Genomic DNA, 20,027 nt, shown 5'->3' on the forward strand with positions numbered 1-20,027 from the left:
ATTTCTTAAACTAAAGTACAATTTATCATGGAGCTCCTTAATGAATTTTCCTAATGAAACTTTTCACTCATTATTCACTTAGCTCTATCCATTTGTTCAAACTGATGAAAGTCTACTAAAAAAAGACTTTTACATTTATGTTTATTTTGCACCTTATCAGGGATCAACAATTTTTTTCTATAACAAATCAAATGGTAGATATTTTAAAGTTTGGCAGGTGATAGAGTCTCTATCACAACTACTCAGCTCTCTCACTATAATGCAAAAGCAGCCATAGACAATATGTAGTTAAATGAACGTAGCTGTATCCCAGTACTACTCAGTCATAAGAAATGATGACATCGGATCATTTACAGCAAAATGGTGGGATCTTGATAACATTACAGAGTGAAATAAGTAAATCAGAAAAAAACAAGAACTGCATTATTCCATACGTAAGTGGGATATAAAAGCAAGACTAAGAGATATCGATAAGACTGTGGTGGTTAGGGGGGGGGAGGGAGAGGAAAAGGGGGAGGGGGAGGGGCACAAAGAAAACTAGATAGAAGGTGATGGAAGACAATCTGACTTTGGGTGATGGGTATGCAACATAATTGATTGACAAGATAACCTGGACATGTTTTCTTTGAACATATGTACCCTGATTTATTGATGTCACCCTAGTAAAATTAATTAAAAAAAGATGAATTTGGCATGCAACCATAGTTTGTCAAGACTTGAACTCAACTATTATGAGTTCTGAAATAACAATAAAAATTTAACAAATTTATAATGTTTCAGAGAGTATTAGAAAGTAGATATAACATGTGCTAAGATCTACAATGTAACAACAAAATTATCAGAATTATGTCCAAAATTCAGAGTTGCTGTAGTTCTACTTTGCTGCTGATATACTTGAGAACTCAAGTTCAAGAGGCAAACCAAACATTGAAGTAGCATCGATTAAACACTTACTTAATTTTTACGTTCATTAAGCTATTATTAGGTTAAAAAAATTCATTTTTTTATAGCCACAAGTGGATTTTTTTTTTTTTTTTTTTGGTATTTTTCTGAAGCTGGAAACGGGGAGAGACAGTCAGACAGACTCCCGCATGCGCCTGACCAGGATCCACCCGGCACGCCCACCAGGGGGCGACGCTCTACTCACCAAGGGGCGATGCTCTGCCCCTCAGGGGCATCGCTCTGCCGCGACCAGAGCCACTCTAGCGCCTGGGGCAGAGGCCAAGGAGCCATCCCCAGCGCCCGGGCCATCTTTGCTCCAATGGAGCCTTGGCTGCGGGAGGGGAAGAGAGAGACAGAGAGGAAGGGGGGGGGGGTGGAGAAGCAAATGGGCACTTCTCCTATGTGCCCTGGCCGGGAATCGAACCCGGGTCCCCCGCACGCCAGGCCGACGCTCTACTGCTGAGCCAACCCGCCAGGGCCCACAAGTGGATTTTGATCTAGTTGAAATCAGTAGTTAAAAACTCTGAACTTTTGAAAGACATAAACTTTTCGTATTAGGACAGAAATCCATGGCTATTGTCATCACTGGTAAATGTCAGAAGGCAAAGCGAATCCTCCAGAACATTAACAATTTTTAATAGAGTTAGAAGTGCTGGTGAGGTGAATTAGACGACTCTGAGGAAGCTTCAATCCAAAAGCAGTTCTGCCTCCAGCAGAACCTTTGCACGGGGCCTTCTCTAGTGCACAGAGGATGGGGCACAACTGGGAAGTTAAGAAAAATTAGTTTCTCAGCATGAGTTACACAAGGCTATCACAATATGCAGTGCATCATCCCACTGAGAGCTGGGGTGGGTAAAAGATGAGAAGTCAGAACACTTCTGGATGTGTCAGACGCTCGGTAGAAAGCAGGGATACCTCTTATAATTTGGAAAGCTCAGATTAAGCTCCAGCAGAGTGTGACAGATGTTTTCTGTAAAGGGCTAGCTAGTAAATTATCTAAGCTCTTTACTAAGAGAAATTAAAAAGAAAGTTCTTAAGAGTGACAGGTCTGACACTAGGTGGATGCTCACATCTCTAAGAAGAAATGTGACACATCAAAAAATATATAAAATGAATTTACATATACAAAATTTTTAATATATATGTATATATAATAGGTGATTGTCATGGGCTGGAGGTAAGAAGCATGGAGTAACTGCTAAATGCTATTGGTTTTTGTTGTTGTTGTTTTTGGGGAGGTAATAAAAATGTCTTAAAATTAGATCATGATGATGATCCAGAATACTCAATATACTAAAACCACTGAACTTTAAATAAGTGAGCTTGCCTGACCAGGCTGTTGCGCAGTGGATAGAGAGTCGGACTGGGACGCAGAGGACCCAGGTTCGAAAGCCCTAGGTCGCCAACTTGAATGCGGGCTCATCTGATTTGAACAAGACTCACCAGCTTTAGCCCAAAGTCACTGTCTTGAGCAAGGTGTCACTCATTCTGCTGTGGCCCCCGGTCCAGGCACATATGAAAAAGCAGTCAATGTGCAACTAAGGTGCTGCAACAAAGAATTGATGCTTCTCTTCTCTTTTCCTTCCTGTTTCTCTGTCCCTCTCTCTATCTCTGTTACAAAAAAATAAAAATTGACCCTGGCTGGTTGGCTCAGCGGTGGAGCGTCGGCCTGGCGTGCGGCGGACCCGGGTTCGATTCCCGGCCAGGGCACATAGGAGAAGCGCCCATTTGCTTCTCCACCCCCACCCCCTCCTTCCTCTCTGTCTCTCTCTTCCCCTCCCGCAGCCAAGGCTCCATTGGAGCAAGGATGGCCCGGGCGCTGGGGATGGCTCCTTGGCCTCTGCCCCAGGCACTGGAGTGGCTCTGGTCGTGACGGGGCGACGCCCCGGAAGGGCAGAGCATCGCCCCCTGGTGGGCAGAGCGTCACCCCTGGTGGGTGTGCCGGGTGGATCCCGGTTGGGCGCATGCGGGAGTCTGTCTGGCTGTCTCTCCCCGTTTCCAGCTTAAAAAGAAAAAAGAAAAATAAATAAAAGAAATAAATAACTGGGCTGTATAATATAAGTTATATTTCAATAAAGCTTTTTAAAAAACCAAAAGAACTTTGTGACCAGTTCATTGCCACCAAAATAAGCCCAACTCCTCAGCTTACCTTTTGTTTTTCTACTCCAGAGCCTTAAGAAAATAGACAACCCACTACTTTTTCAAACTTCCCACCTAGACACAGAAACTGAAATTGGACTTGGCTGGTTGGTTCAGTGGTAGAGCATCAGCTCGGCATGTGGATGTCCCAGGTTCAATTCCCACTCAGGGCACACAGGAGAAGCTACAATCTGCTTCTCAATCCCTCCACCTCTCCTTTTTTCCCCCTCTATCTCTCTCCCTATCTCTATCTTCTCCTCCTGCAGACATGGCTCCGTTGGAGCAAGTTGGCCCCCAGGCACTGAGGATGGCTCCAGTGGCCTCACCTCAGGCACTAAAAATATCTTGGTTGCTGAGCAATGGAGCAATGGTCTCAGATGGGCAGAATATCATCCCATAGGGAGCTTGCCTGGTGGATTCTTGTCTGGGCACATGCAGGAGTCTGTATCTCTGCCCTCCCCCCCCCCCCCCCCCCCGCTTTTCACTTAAAAAAAGAAACTGAAATTGGTGTGTTAAAAATTCTTCCAACTATTAGTCAATTTTAGGAAGAATTTTGTACCCATGACTGCCTGGTCAAAGATACTTCCTGCGAGGAATATTCCTGATAATATAGTATAAATAATTTAAAGTGTACCATATATTTGTTTTCTTTTAGGATGGAAATTAGTCAGGATTCTTGCATTTAAAGCACAGCCTTGCAGCAGTATGACAAACATAAGAATGCCTATGTGGGAAGCTTCATGATTTATGCATCCCACCAGGCCAGAGCAAATTTGGACAAGTCATTACCAATGGGCTTAGAAGACAAAAGAATCTTTTCTAAATTATCAATTTTAAAGAAGCAATTTTGACCCAACTCCACTGGAGGAAAATCCCAACTATATTTCTATTCTTTCTATAGAATCAGACATCATCAAAATCATTACCATATTTAGAGGTAGCTTAAAACAATGCTGTCCCAAAATGTAAAAAAAGTATTCAGACATTAATCATTCAGAATATTATGCTATGTATGATTTTGTGTTATTTGTAGAATTTCTAATTATTTCTAATATAAGAATTTGTCATAAATTTTAAACTATATATTCATATTACATGCATGCTATTTTAATTAAATGAAAATAAATTTGGCTTTAAATCTGATCTTTCCTGATTTTACTTGTTACATATGGCCTCTTGCCTCCTTTTTCCTGTTATTCCACTTTTAACAAGATCATTTTAAAGTTTTTCTCTCTTTTCTTTGTTGTGATAGTGACAGCTTTGCCTTAAAATTAATTCACTGCTTGAAACAAATGTTCCCATCATCTGTTTTATTTTTTAATACATAATATTTGCATGCATTTACCAAATGCATCTGTGTTTTGCCACTGTTTCCTGTAGTTGTAACAGTTGACATTTTATCACCATTAGCATCTTCCGTGAATTTTTTTGTGACCTCTCTGTAGACAGGCACATATTTTTGTTACTTAATCCAAGCACAAAGCAGCATTGTATTGCCACCGCAGAAAAGGAACTTGAATTGTGAAATTGTGACATTGCACACTGTCACTTTTTCCCGTTGGTAAATTATGACCAGTGCCATAGCACAGAGTGACAATCATTTAATCTCCTGACCTTACAACCAGTTCATGCACCGCAGGCAATATAGCATTGTAACATGCAAAATATAATCTTCCTGTAGATCAGAAATATCAGAGGGATAGATTTAAAAGACACAGCAAAAATATAACACTTGCATAATAATTGCTTTGGGGGAAGTTGTATTTAAAATGCAGGGTTGGTTTTTCTCTATCCAGCTACAGTTTACATGTACAGAAAAAAAAGGAGTCAAGATAGGAAAAGTTAAATTTCTATGTTTTCCCTTTCCCTAATCTGTCACAGGCCAATGATCAGCTTAATAGCCTGGAGAAAAAGCTATCTTGTCAAGGTAAACGGAACTTTTATCACAACTAGGTCCCACCATTAATCAGTTGTCAAAAAAAAAAAAAAAAAAAAAAAAAGGAAAGAAAAAAAAGAAAACAGAAAAAAAAAGAAAATTCTTTAAAGATCTTTCTTTTTATCAGTGGGACACCTGCTGCCCCAGATGATGCCAAACTGACTGACAGCAGGTAGTTTTTAAGAAAAACCAGCTACTGTCCCTGCCCCCATAGGCATCTTGTGCCTTAACGGAGCCCTTGGCATGGGATCTTTCAGTGGGAAAAGTCAATAGTGCCTGCTGTCAACACAATGTGTCTATGCATTTTTAAAGGCTCTGCATTCTTGAAGTTTACTGTCAGGAACCTCACTTCTAAAGAGATTTCAGTGTCAATATGTGCTGCTTCCCACTCATGTTAAGACACGCCACAAAGAGCAGGATCAGATGCTATGTCAGGATGTTACTTATTGGCTACCCACCCATCAGGAAACATCCTTAGAAACTGAGAAGACTTGGATGAAAAGAATACCATTTCAGCTTCTTTCCTGACGTTTTCTCCTTGTCACCAGGATACATGCGCCTATGTATAAAAGAGAGAGTCACCACATACACTCAAAATGTATTCAGTGGCCTATATAATGAGTGTCTATTCTGGAACAAATGCAATGGAAGACTGAGAGCTATACATAATAGCCTCAACATTTTGTAACTCACATGAATTATTACAGAAACATCAGGTTGTCAATTTCTGCAGATGATATGAGTTTACTTCTGTTTAAAGTAGACACCATCATACAGTCTATAAATGTGCTACCTCCAATTTCAGGTATAGATAGAATTTTTCAGGAGGAAGATACATTTGCAGGTTACACACAAATCAGTTTAAAATGGCTTCATGTTTTAAAAAGAAAGTTTAAATTTTTTTAAAATTTTAATGAGGTGACATCAATAAATCAGGGTACATATGTTCAAAGAAAACATCTCCAGGTTATCTTGTTATTCAATTATGTTGCATAACCCATCACCCAAAGTCAGATTGTCCTCTGTCACCATCTATCTGGTTTTCTTTGTGCCCCTCCCCCTCCCCTTCCCTCCCTCTCCTCGCCCCCCCATAACCACCATACTCTTGTCCATGTCTCTTAGTCTCATTTTTATGTCCCACCTATGTTTAAATTATTTAATTATAATTTGAGATGATTTTCCCATCAATCTCTCTAAGCCTCAAAATTATTATGAACGTTTACTAAAACTACTAAATTAGATTTCTTTTTTCTACCACAAAATATTTTAAATATCTTAAGTACACAATGCACTGTGCTGTATATTCTATAGTATTGAGAGATAAATTAATTTCTTTTTTTTTAAATAAGATTATGAACTCTCGTATTTAGTTAGGGAAAGAAACACAAAAACTAAAGTATAAACTATAACAAGAATATAGCAGTAGCAATGGAGGACAAACAATTGGTTAATTAGGATTGAAAAAATAGAGAGCTTTGTGAGAGAAATGTCTCTAATTTGATTTTTAAAAGATAATTAGAATTTAATTTTTAAATTTAGATTGAAATTGGTCTGGCAAGGGTAAGAAAAGTATTCTATTAAAGAAAGTGGTACAAATACTGGGGTTATAAATATCTGGTAAGTTAAAAAAATTAGGAGTAAAGGCAAGAGAAGTGAAGGCAAAAATTAATGAATGGGACTACATCAGACTAAGAAGTTTTTGCTTAGCAAGAGAAACTGATAACAAAATAAACAGAAAGCCAACTAAATTGGAAATGATATTTTCAAACAACAGCTCAGATAAGTGCCTAATATCCAAAATATACAAAGAACTCATAAAACTCAACAACAAACAAACAAACAATCCAATAAAAAAATGGGAAGAGGACATGAACAGACACTTCTCCCAGGAAGAAATACAAATGGCCAACAGATATATGAAAAGATGCTCATCTTCTTTAGCTATTAGAGAAATGCAAATCAAAACTGTAATGAGATACCACCTCACACCTGTTAGATTAGCTCTTATTAACAAGACAGGTAATAGCAAATGTTGGAGAGGCTGTGGAGAAAAAGGAACCCTCATACACTGTTGGTGGGAATGTAAAGTAGTACAACCATTATGGAAGAAAGTATGGTGGTTCCTCAAAAAACTGAAAATAGAACTACCTTATGACCCAGCAATCCCTCTACTGGGTATATACCCCCAAAACTCAGAAACATTGATACGTAAAGACACATGCAGCCCCATGTTCATTGCAGCATTGTTCACTGTGGCCAGGACATGGAAACAACCAAAAAGCCCTTCAATAGATGACTGGATAAAGAAGATGTGGCACATATACACTATGGAATACTACTCAGCCATAAGAAATGATGACATCGGATCATTTACAGCAAAATGGTGGGGTCTTGATAACATGATACGAAGTGAAATAAGTAAATCAGAAAAAACCAGGAACTGCATTATTCCATATGTAGGTGGGACATAAAAGTGAAACTAAGAGACATTGATAAGAGTGTGGTGGTTACGGGGGGAGGGGGGAAAGGGAGAGGGAAAGGGGAAGGGGGAGGGGCACAATGAAAACTAGATAGAAGGTGACAGAGGACAATCTGACTTTGTGTGATGGGTATGCAACATAATTGAACAACAAGATAACCTGGACTTGTTATCTTTGAATATATGTATCCTGATTTATTGATGTCCCCCCATTAAAAAAATAAAATTATTTAAAAAAAAATTAGGAGTAATTTGTGTGTGTATGTGTGTATGTGTGTGTGTGTATGGTTTAGGTATAAAGCATGCAGTACAGTTAATAAATAAAATCAAATCAATACTTTATTCTCTAAGAGGTCTTTATAAAACATGGTATATATAATTATGACCACTTAAACTTATTCATTAATTTATCCAGTTATTTTTTAAATGACATTTGTCTAACTTTTGGCCAGGTTGTGCTTTAGATACTGGAGACTCAAGAGTGAAAAAAATAGTTTCTTATGCTTCCTAAAGTTAACATTTTAGTAGAGAGAGAAAGAAAATTAATGAATAAAAAAGTACATACAAAAAAGTGGGATTACCTGCAAAGAAGAAAAAAAAAAGCCAGGAAACAGGATAGAGAAACTGAGGGGATGGATAAGGAATTTTATATTGTGATAGTAGAGTTGAATATAGTTGATATTTGAACCAAGATCTACACACAGGTAAGGGAGAAATGTTCCAGGCAGAAAAAATGGTAAGTGCCAAGGTCCTGAGGCAGAAAAGACCAATTACCTTTTTCAATTTTCTTATCAAATGAAGATGTACCATTACATTATCTCTAAAGTCTGTAGAATTGTGTTTAGTTCTCATAAATCTCTACAAGAAACAACATGATGTAGTAAGAACAATGAAAATATCTAAGTTTTAAGAAAAAGAAAACTTATTTTTTCCTATAGAATCAAAGAAAACTTTTATTTTTTCCCACAGAATAAAAGTTTTCTTTTTTTTTTTTTTTTTCTTTTTAAAACAAGAGAAAGAAAGACAGGGGAAAGAAAATGAGAAACATCAACTCATAGTTGTGGTATTGCAGGAATCAAAGAAGGACAAAAACACCCGGACAGCTTGAAGAAAGTAGGATTTATTAAAACCAGTGGAGCACGTGAAGTTTGTAGCTCCAAAACACGGGCTCCCAGAAGTTGATTTTCTTACAGGTTATATACCTTTACAGTATCTAAGCAATGGGCATATGATTTCTTTGTTTAAGGCTTCTGAGGACTCAAGGAGAGGGGAGGGAAAGTTTCAGTGGGGTCAGCAAGGTGGAAGGAGTTTCTAGATCATTGGCCATAGTTACATACAGGTTCTACTATTCTCGCTTTGCATTGTAACTATGGGATATAGTTAATTTATTCCTGGCTGACTTGGTTACTTCTGCTGGATCCTTTCCCTTGTATTCTTTTATTTTATTTTTTTAATTTTTTATTTATTTACTTTTTTAAGATTTTATTTATTCATTTTTATTAGAGAGAGAGGAGAGAGAGAGAGAGAAGGAGAGATAGAGAGAGAACAGGGGGAGGAGCAGGAAGCATCAACTCCCGTATGTGCCTTGACCAGGCAAGCCCAGGGTTTTGAATCGGCGACCTCAGCATTCCAGGTTGATGCTTTATCCACTGCGCCACCACAGGTCAGGCCTCCCTTGTATTCTTTTAGTTTCTTCCTTCTCAGGGAAGAGGGGGCCTGCCCCTCCTTCTTCAGTGGCACTTTAGTAGTTCACAGATTGCTTTCTCATATGTGCCTTTACCAGGGGGCTCCAGTGGAGCCAACAACCTCTTGCTCAAGCCAGCGACCATGGAATCTTTTCAATTCCAAGTTCAAGCTGGTGAGCCTGTGCTGAAGCCAACCATCTTGGTGTTTTGAACGTGGGTCCTCAGAGTCCGAGGCTGATGCTCTATCCATTGTACCACTGCCCAGTCAGGGGAATAATAGTTTTTTAACAGTTCTGAAAATGGGGTGGAACTTGGTGTTTGAGTACAGGGGTACATTTTTAAGTTATTATGCTATATTCGAGCATAAATAATTTAGAGCTATATTTCTCATAGTTATACAATTTAATATACTCAGGACTGCAACTTTATTTTAGTAAAATATTCAGATGTTGTTATTTTAAAAGCTTATATTAAAATGGTAGAAATTCTCTCAAGTAGAAAAAAATAATGAACTAATTTTAATATCCATATTTCCCCATTGTAGGACAAATAAGTTTGCAAATGTAATGTTTATGTTTGCTTGCTTATAGTTTGCATTGGGTGTGGGAGACTGTCTGTACGCTAGCAAGGTCTTCATAGCCTAAGGCTTAGTTTTAAGACAAAACTTTTCCTACCTTTTTAATATTAAGATCATTTTAACATCCTTCTAATACTAAGATCTTCTCAAAACTAAGCTTTTTCCCACACCCTTGACTGTTGCATGATGTGGGGTGGTGCACTCTTATGAGGAATCCCATTTATGCCCCAGATAAGTGGCTTTGTATCAGAGATTTTATTATTTGTATATTGGCTTAAAGGCTTTAATTTCTACACTATTAGATAAGGCAAACCAGGGGGGAGGGCTCTCTCTCAGATCCTGCCATCAGCATTGCAAAAGAGAGGTAGCCAAGATGGTGGACTGCTGAAGGAGAGGTCAGTTTGTGCAAAGAGGAGACGGAGAACAAAGGTGAATAAGGCTGGTGAGGTAGAAACCTTTGATTCTAGGAAACTCGGAGGAGTCAGTGGCTTTGGGAGCACTGAATGGAAAGGAAAGTGTTTTCCCACTAGCTGGGTGTGAGCTAGGATTAAAGATAATGGCCCACCAGTTCTTGTTTCCATTGTTTCATTACTATCTTTCCAAATCAAATGTGAACCTGCACAGGCCAGGTGACTGTGATGATGGCCATGGCTGTTACTGATTTGATCCTCTGCTTCATCCAGCCTGCTGTTGATTGCTTCTAGTGCAATGTTTATTTCAGACATAGTATTTGCCATTTCTGAATGATTCTTGTTTATAATTTTAATATCTTTTTTAATGTTTATTATCTCTTTAAGTTTTCATTGTAATCATTCTTTCTTATTCTCAGATCTTTGAGCATCGTAATAACTATATTTTAAACTCTAAATCTGGTAGTTTGGTTGTTTCCATTTCATTTAACTCTTTTTCTGAGTGTTTTTCTTGTTGATTTATTTGAGCCATATGTCTTTGTCTGCTCATTTTGTCTGTGTATTAAGTAGTTCTGCTCTGAGTCCCAATTTTGTTGTGATGTTTTTATGAGGAAGGGGGGCTCAATGTTATTAACCTCCAAGCTACCTGAGCTCTGTGCTCTAGGGATGTTTCTTGAGAGTTATATTTACCCTCCTGTTGTATGTAAGTCTTGAGTGCTAGTGGCCCTTTTATGAGTAGTGTTAACCTTTCAGGATGACTGGCTGTAAGGTTAAACCTTAAAAATGCATAATAGATACTATACTATATCCTCTGGGTCATAGTTATTCTCAGCAGGGTCTGATGCTTGCTGGACTCTTCATTTTTGGTGTGCCATTTGTGTGGCTTGTTGAGCTTAGTGTTGGTGTGATCTGCCACCCACTACTGGTTGTGTTGGTTCTCGGTCATCTTGGGAGGGTCTCAGGTATGGACTGATGTCATACAGCATTTGTTACCCACTGTGGGCTACCTATCTGTAACTACCATTCTGTTCACTGTTTGTTTCTGAGTTTTCTGTGCCGGGGTGTGTGTAGAAAAGGCCAACCTGTATATAACAATTGGAAGGATTGAATTTCTCCTGCTTAGAGCTGACAGCAGCTTCATAAAATGACCATATTCCATAAGATTTGCCTTCACTTTTCAGCTGCTTTACCTCTTATTGCAGCTTCCTGGTCTTCCCAGCAGAGTCTTCTGTGAAAAGACTAAAGAGTGGCTGCAGATTGACCTCACTCCACCAGCCTTTCCACAGGTTGCAAGCTTAGTTGGTTAAGGCAGCTGAGCTTGGGATGATAACATTAGTGAGACACTTTTGGAGTCTCTGGGTCAAGAGCTCAGTATGGGAAAAGTGTCCCCTACTCCTGAGCCTAATTTTTAGCCACTACTGTATATTTCAATTCTATTCCTCCCCAGAAAAGTGAGCAGCAGCTTCAGATTATGTGGAGCTGACATTCCCCTCTTTGGAAATACCTTTAACTGAGGAGCCCCTGTCTCAGGGAAGAAGGTTGAAAGAGTCTTCAACTGGGGCTGATTGTGACCCTTCTTCCAGATGGTGGCTAAGTCCCTCATCTGGCCCCAGCAATATGTTCCCCAAAACTCACATTTTGAATGTCTGAGCTCTAAGCCTCTCTTTTTCCCTGTGGAACTTAGCCCAGAGAGCAAGGTATCCAGAATGTGGGTCAGGGCTTCCTATGTTGGTCTGTCTTGAGTTTTTTCACAGACCTCAGTAGGGTATGACCACTAAGAGTCTGGTGGGTGCGGCTTATGAAACCTAGCAGTTTGAGTCGCCCACAGTTTAGACAGTTTCTACTGAATCTCCCATGGGGTGGAAGCATCAGTCATATTCTTAGGAAAGTTGAGGAGAAAGTTCCAGCTTCAATGCCAGACAACTGAGTCGCTGTCACACTCTGAATCTTTTCAGCCTCCTGTTTTCTGGCCAAGGTTGCTTCCTTCTCTGCAGAGTCTAATCTTCTTATGATAGAGCAAGAGAGGTACCCAAGGTGGGAGGCAGTTGCTTTCTCCCAGGCTGATGCTGCAGGGAGCAAATTGCTCTACCCAAGAAAGATCGTGACTCCGGTATCAGAGAATAATTAGCCCAGAGATTCCAGTGGCCTTTTCCTACTCTGTCTCTCCTCAGTTTGCCAATTTCACACTCTCCTCATGTAATGCCACTCTTCTTAGCCCTCCCTCTGCAGGAGCCCAGGGTAATTGTCTGTCAACAAGATTTTCTGCATTGGCTCTTTAAGAGGGTTTCTGAATCTCTGAGATCTCCCATCTCTTCCTTGTAGACAAATACCTACCCTCTTCATACCATCAAATGCTATATGAGAACCTCTTCTAAGCTCTGGTGCTCTAGGCTGAGGCATCTTTTTTTTTTTTTTCCTGAAGCTGGAAACGGGAGAGACAGTCAGACAGACTCCCGCATGCGCCCGACCTGGATCCACCCGGCACGCCCACCAGGGGGGCGAACCAGGGGGCGATGCTCTGCCCCTCCGGGGCGTCGCTCTGCTGCGACCAGAGCCACTCTAGCGCCTGGGGCAGAGGCCAAGGAGCCATCCCCAGCGCCCGGGCCATCTTTGCTCCAATGGAGCCTTGGCTGCGGGAGGGGAAGAGAGAGACAGAGAGGAAGAAGGGGTTAGGGGTGGAGAAGAAAATGGGCACTTCTCCTATGTGCCCTGGCCGGGAACCGAACCCCGGTCCCCCACACGCCAGGCCGACGCTCTACCGCTGAGCCAACCGGCCAGGGCCTAGGCTGAGGCATCTTACCTGGGGCTTAGGACACACACATCTCAGAGGAAAGCTCCCAGCTGTGCCTCCAAACCCTCAGCTGCCGTTCACTCCTGGGAGTAGAAGCAGCCCTTTTCATGCCCCACCCTTCCTACCAGTCTCGATGTAGCTCTGTGAATCCTTGGTTATAGACTCTTCTTCATTTAGTTCTGTATTTGTTTTCCAGGATGATTCTTCTTAAATTTAATTATAACTGCAATATGGTCCTGGGAGAAGGTGAGTGGAACTTTCACCCACCTATACCATTGCCACCTTGGATTGACAAAAAGGGAATCTTAAAAGCAGCAAGTAGCCTGACCTGTGGTGGTGCAGTGGATAAAGCATCAACCTGAAACACTGAGGTCACTGGTTCAAAACCCTGCGCCTGCCCAGTCAAGGCACATATGGGAGTTGATGCTTCCTGCTCCTCCCTCCTTTCTCTCTCTCTCTCTCTTCTCTAAAATGAATAAATAAAGATTTAAAATTTTTTTTTAAAAAGGCAGCAAGTAAAAATAGCAATTAGTTACCTACAAGGGAGCTCCCATATGACTGTCATTTGTTTTCTCAACAAAAACTTTGCCGGCCAGATGATCCTGGCATGAAATATTATTCAAAGTAATAAAAGGCAGGGTTTACAACCAAGATTACTCTACCAAGAAAAGCTATCATTCAGAATTAAAAGATGTATAAAAATCTTTCCAGACATGAAAAAGTTAAAGGAACTCATTACCACTAAACTAGTATTACAAGAAATGTTTGAATACTTTTAAAGAAGATAAAAGATAAAAATATTAATGATAAAATGGCAATAAATACATTTAAATATATTTCTTACAACAATTACATTAAATGCAGTTGGATGAAATGTTCCAATCAAGAGACATATAGAGGCTGAATGGATAACAAAACAATATGCAGTCTGAAAGAAACTCACTTCAGATCAAAAGACACACACAGATGAAAGTAAAGAGAGAAAAAGAGATATTTTATGAAAATAGAAACAAAACATGACAAAAACCTGGAGTAGCAATAGATATACCACACCAAATAGACGTGAAACCAAAGCTATCACAGGAGACAAAGAAGGATCCAGCAAATCCACTTCTGGGTATTTACCCAAAGCAATTAAAAACATTAAATTGAAAAAACATATGCATTAATATGTTCATTGCACTATTATTTGCAATGGCCAAAATAGGAAAGCAACCTAAGTGTCCATCAGCTTATGAATGGATAAAGAAAGGTTGCAAATATACCATGGAATATGATTTAACCATAAATAAAAAAATAAATATTATCATCTGAAACAACATAGACAAACCTAGTCAGTCAGAGAAGGAAAAATGCCAGATGATTTTACTTATATGTGGAATTAAAAAAAATACAATAAACAAACCAGGAGAACAGAAACCAACTCAGATACAGAGGACATTTTGATGGTCGCCAGATGGGAGGGGGCTGAGGGAACGGGTGGAAAATGAAAAGGAATTGTAGAAGTACAAATTAGTAGTTGCAGAATAGTCACAGAGATGTAAAATAAAGCATGGGAAGGGAAATATAGTCAATAATATTTTACTGATTATATATGATGTCAAGATTTATTGACATCATCACTTTGCAAGTTATATAAATGTCTAATCATGGGGCTGCACTACTAAAACTATATAATATAATATTGTACGTAAGCTGTAATTTAAAACTAAAAATTAAAATAATTTAAAAAAAGAAATACATCAGAGAAAGTTCTCAACTTTGAAAGTAACATTAAGATGAAACAAACAAACAAAACTAACAATGATGCTCTAGGTTTTTTCTTTCTCTCTTCTTTATCCCTCCGTTTTTGTTTTGTTTTTTTTTTTTTGTTTTTTTTTTTTTCTGAAGCTGGAAACGGGGAGAGACAGTCAGACAGACTCCCGCATGCGCCCGACCCGGTTCCACCCGGCACGCCCACCAGGGGCGACGCTCTGCCCACCAGGGGGCGATGCTCTGTCCCTCCGGGGCGTCGTTCCTTTGCGACCAGAGCCACTCTAGCGCCTGGGGCAGAGGCTGAGGAGCCATCCCCAGTGCCCCGGCCATCTTTGCTCCAATGGAGCCTTGACTGAGGGAGGGGAAGAGAGAGACAGAGAGGAAGGAGGGGAGAAGGGGGGGAGAAGCAGATGGGCGCTTCTCCTATGTGCCCTGGCCGGGAATTGAACCTGGGTCCCCCACACACCAGGCCGACGCTCTACCGCTGAGCCAACCGGCCAGGGCCTATTCCCCCCCTTTTTTAAAGACTGAATACACCTGAACTCAGTCAGCTTTGGGACATTGTAGTATCTTTATTATAGATGTTTAAAATGTTTACTTTATTAGATTGTTTTACTAAAATAGGCTGATTATAATAGATATTATGTTTGATTTTATATTTTACCTACCAAAAATTTGTTTGCTATTGGTTTATATGGCAAAAAAAGGATAGCTGTCTGTGCAGTGTTTGTCCTCTCCCATCATTGATGGTCATTGTCACCGAGAAGTGGCGGCCAAGTGAGGGACTGTATTTTCAGCCTCCAGAGGTTGGCTTGCTGTTACACTAAAAATATTTAAGCTTTAAGGTCCCTCACTATCATAGCTCTCTTTCAAAGCTTTATACCTCATTTTATATCGATGACTTGTATTTTTAAATATATATATATATATATATATATATATATATAATCTTAAAAGGGAGTTTCAGCGTTGTGTGAACTTCAGCCTCCGCTTATACATAGAGACGGCACATAGCACATGGCGCCTGATGAGTTCTCATAAAATTCATCATTTATGAATCCCTTCATCTGTGAATAAGTATGTTTTCAATTCTGAGCTGTGACTTTCTTTTTAAATTTCAGGTTACACTCAATATTATTTTGTATTAGCTTCATCTGTATAGTATAGTGGTTAGAAAATTATATACTTTACAATACTGTTGACTCTGTTCCCTGTGCTGCACTTTACATCCTTATCACTATTTTGTGACTCTCAATTTGTACTTCTTAATCCCATCATCTCTTTCATTCAGCCTTCCTACTCCCTCCTCTGTCAGCCATCACTGTTCTCTATGAATGTTTCTATTTTGTTTGTTTCTTTATTTTGTTTCTAGATTCCACATATAAGTAAAATCACATGGTATTTGTCTTTCTCTGACTAACTTATTTCACTTAGCATAATATATTTTAGATCTATCCAAGCTCTCACAAATGGTAAGATTTCATTCTTTTTTATGTCCAAGTAATATTCCATTGTGTGTGTGTGTGTGTGTGTGTGTGAGTGTGTGTGTATACCACCACATTTTTATCCACTCATCTATTGATGGGCACTTACTCATGTATAAGACTCTCCCATATAAGATGCACCTGAATTTGCGGGCCCAAAATTTGAAAAAAAATGTATTACATAAAACTACTGAACTCAAGTTTCATTCATCATAAAATTCATACAACTCCGCATCACTGTCAAAACTCCCATCCATTAGCTTATCCTCATCTGTGTCTGAAGACAAATCACTTCATATGGTGCCTTGTCCTCAGTTCCATCTATGGCATTTGAAATGCCACAATCTCTGTATAAGACATATCCAGTTTTTAGACCCCAGATTTTTTGGAAGAGGGTGCATCTTATGCATGGGGAAATACGGTATGTTGCTTTCATAGCTTGGCTATTGTAAATTATGCTGCAATGAATATAAAGGTAAATACATTCTTTCAAATTAGTGTGTTGGGTTTTTTTTTTCAATGAAATATATCCAGAAGTGGAATCACTGGGTTATAAGGAAGTTACATTTTTATTTCTGAGGAATCTCCATACTGGTTTTTAAAGTGGATGTACTAACATATTTCTACCACCCATGCATAAGGGTTCCCTTTTCTCCATACCCTCGCAAACATTTGTTATTTGTTGATTTATTGAATCCCTTCTGACAGGTGTAAAACCACCACTCATTGTGGTTTTAATTTGTAGTTCTCTGATGATTTGTGATATGTATTTTTTCAAATGTATACTGGCCATCTATGTGTCCTCTTTGGAGAAATGTCTATTCAGGTCCTCTGCTCATTTTAAAATTGAATTGTTTGTTTTTCTGGTGTTCAGTTGTACGAGTTTTTACAAATTTTGGATATTAATTCTTAATCAGCTGTATCATTGGTGAATCTCCCATTAAGTAAGTTGTCTTTTTATTTTGTTGATGGTTTCCTCTTTTTCATAGTTACTTCTTAGTTGATGCAGTCCCATTTGTTCATTTTTTCTTTAGTTTCCCTTGTCAAAAAGAAATATATCAGAAAAAGTATTGCTAAGAGAAATGTCTGCAATTTTACGGCTTATGTTTTTTTCTAGTAGTTTTATGGTTTCCAGTCTTTTATTTACATCTTTTAAGCAGGGAGCTGTTCTACATGCTGTTCTTTTTCTTTCTGCTGAATGGGTGCTAATGCATCTATTAATCTACATTATTCTATGATACAGAGATTCAAAATTCCCCTGGTGGAAGAAAAATTCATATTAGACTTCTATATAAACAAGAAATGACTTTCTATTTCTTAAAGCCTTTGAAATTTACAGTTTATTTCTTAGAAGAGCTAGTGTAACTCAAGCTAATAGAAGCTACAGTTATTTGAATTGGAGGTCAAGATTGCCATGTAAATTTAAATTAAATGAATTAAAATTTGTTCTCTATTATAGTTGAAAAAGGGTATCTTAAGTATCCAAAAATTTTACAAAAAAATAATGTTTCTTAATCACAAGATGATGGGTTTTATTATACTACTAAAGAACCCAAAATATAGTTTTTCTTCTTTTTTTTTTCTTTCTACAGTGTTTATTTAAGTTATTCTTTTTTTCAAAATGCAATCATGCTGTAGATACTGATCTTTAAGCCAACATTTTTATTTAACTACACATTATACTAAAAAGATACATTATAGTTTTTTTTTCATGTTAACAAACATAGATCAGTAGTAACAGGTTTCAAAAGAGGTCATTCTGCTTCATGAAAGGAATATGTTGAAAATATGTATTTGGAAGGGCTCTTGGATTTAAGGGATGGGGACCTAGAAATAGTGGGCATTCTATATTGTACATTTAATCTCTTACATGGTTCCTTTTCCTTTTCACAATATAAATGGCATGGGAGAATTACTGCTTATGTAAGGCAGTTAAATGCTCTTTTATGTAAGGAAAGTAATTCATATTAGCAACAACAAAGACATGATAAAACAGAGCACTAAAATATCTTTTAATATTTGGTTTACTATAAGGCAAGGACAAGTCTTTGAGAACTGGGAAACTTGGGCTTACACAGTGGTTTTATCTCTTACAACTTGGGCATCCTTAGATGAGATAATTAATATTTACACCTTATTCATAAAATGTTCTCTTAGCCTTTGTCTGTTGTTTTTCTGGTGGTAGTGATAATAATGGTGGTGATCATGGTTGTGTGTGTGTGAGAAAGAGAGAGAGAGAAAAGAAGAGATAGAATGAGAAGGGAGAAAGAGAGCATGATATATTATGGTCATGTGTTAACACAGTGTCTAAAATATAGTAGCTTTTAATATAAGTCAGGTAATCAACCCCCCACCAAACTCATAAATGTAAGTGGTACTTAATGGTACCTAAATATCTATTTAGCTATTATGCCACAATAAAAATAAAGTAAATAAAATAAAAACCATTGAATTGGTTTCTTTAACAGAGTTCAAAAATATGGCTGTTAGTGTGTGTGAGCCAGGTAACACATAAAAGGACAAGCTGGTATACAGTAGAGATGGTTGGAGGGAATATTCTCATTTGACTACCAGAGATAACAATAGTTAAAGGAAAAATATATAGAACTTATATAATATTACAGAGGAAGAATCATCTAATTCTGCCTTGTAAAGAATAAGGAAGAAATGACATGGCAGTAACTTGACAAAAAAATAATGGCAGTGGCACACCATTCAGATGGAATAACATGTGTGCCATTCAGGTGTGAATGTGTCCAATGGGATAAAGGAAGATTTAAAAATATATGTAAGACCAAAGCAGAAAGTAATTAGGTTCAATCTCTATGAAAACTATCTGGTATTATGTGGAAACTGAAGGACCATTAAGAGAGAGAGACCAAAAGCACTGGATATGGAGAAAATCTGGGTCTAGCAGTGATTATAATTCCCTCAATCTGGAAAGAATTTCTTCTTTGCTCCTGACCAAATTCATACTCTTTCTCTATTGTTGCTCAAAGGCCACCTCCTTCAGGAAGGTTTCTTTGACCACACAGACTAAGCAAGGTAACCCTAATTGGGTGCCTACTGTTTTGGGGCTACATCTGTCATGGCACTTTTCCGGTGGGTGGGCAGCAGTGGAACCCAAAAGCATGGTCCCGTTGGCAGGGGCAGAAGCTGGGGCTGGCTGTGGCTGGACTTGGGCACAAGCTCAGTCCTGTCTATGGGGGCAGGAACTGGGCCGGCCACGACTGAGGCCCAGTGTAAGCACAGTCCTGCCTGGCAGGGGCAGAGGCTGAGCATGGCCACAGTGGCAGAAGAGGTGCACAAAAAGGGTCCCACCCATGGCTGTGAAAGTGAACCAACCCATGGCTATGGGCCAGGTGAGTGAGAGCTGTCCCACCTGCAGTCCTGCCCTTGCCCTCAGAGGCAAGGCAAAAGCCAGGGAACTGGCTGAGACTTGAGGCTGGTTGCAGAAGCATAGCTATGCCCACAGGGCCGAGGCTTATGGCCCAGCGCCCGAGTGCAATCACACCTGTAGGGTCGAGCAAAGGCCGAGGCTGGCCAAGGTTTGTAGTCCAGATGCAGGAGAGTAGTCTCACCAGCAGGGCAGGGTGGAGGCAGGGGACTGGCCAGGACTTGCAGCCCAAACATGTGAACACAGTCCCACCTGTGAGGGGAGAGGGAGAAGGCCAGGGACAGCCAGAGCACACGAACACAGACCCGCCCAAGAAGGCAAGGTGACCGCTGCGGCAGGCCGGCGCTGGTAAAGCCCATGTCTGAACGCTCAAGGTGGTGGCAGAGAAGGTGGCAGACCTACAGACAGACCACACCTAGGGAACACAGAGGC

This window comes from Saccopteryx leptura, chromosome 8 (genome assembly GCF_036850995.1).
Source record: "Saccopteryx leptura isolate mSacLep1 chromosome 8, mSacLep1_pri_phased_curated, whole genome shotgun sequence".
NCBI lineage: Eukaryota > Metazoa > Chordata > Mammalia > Chiroptera > Emballonuridae > Saccopteryx > Saccopteryx leptura.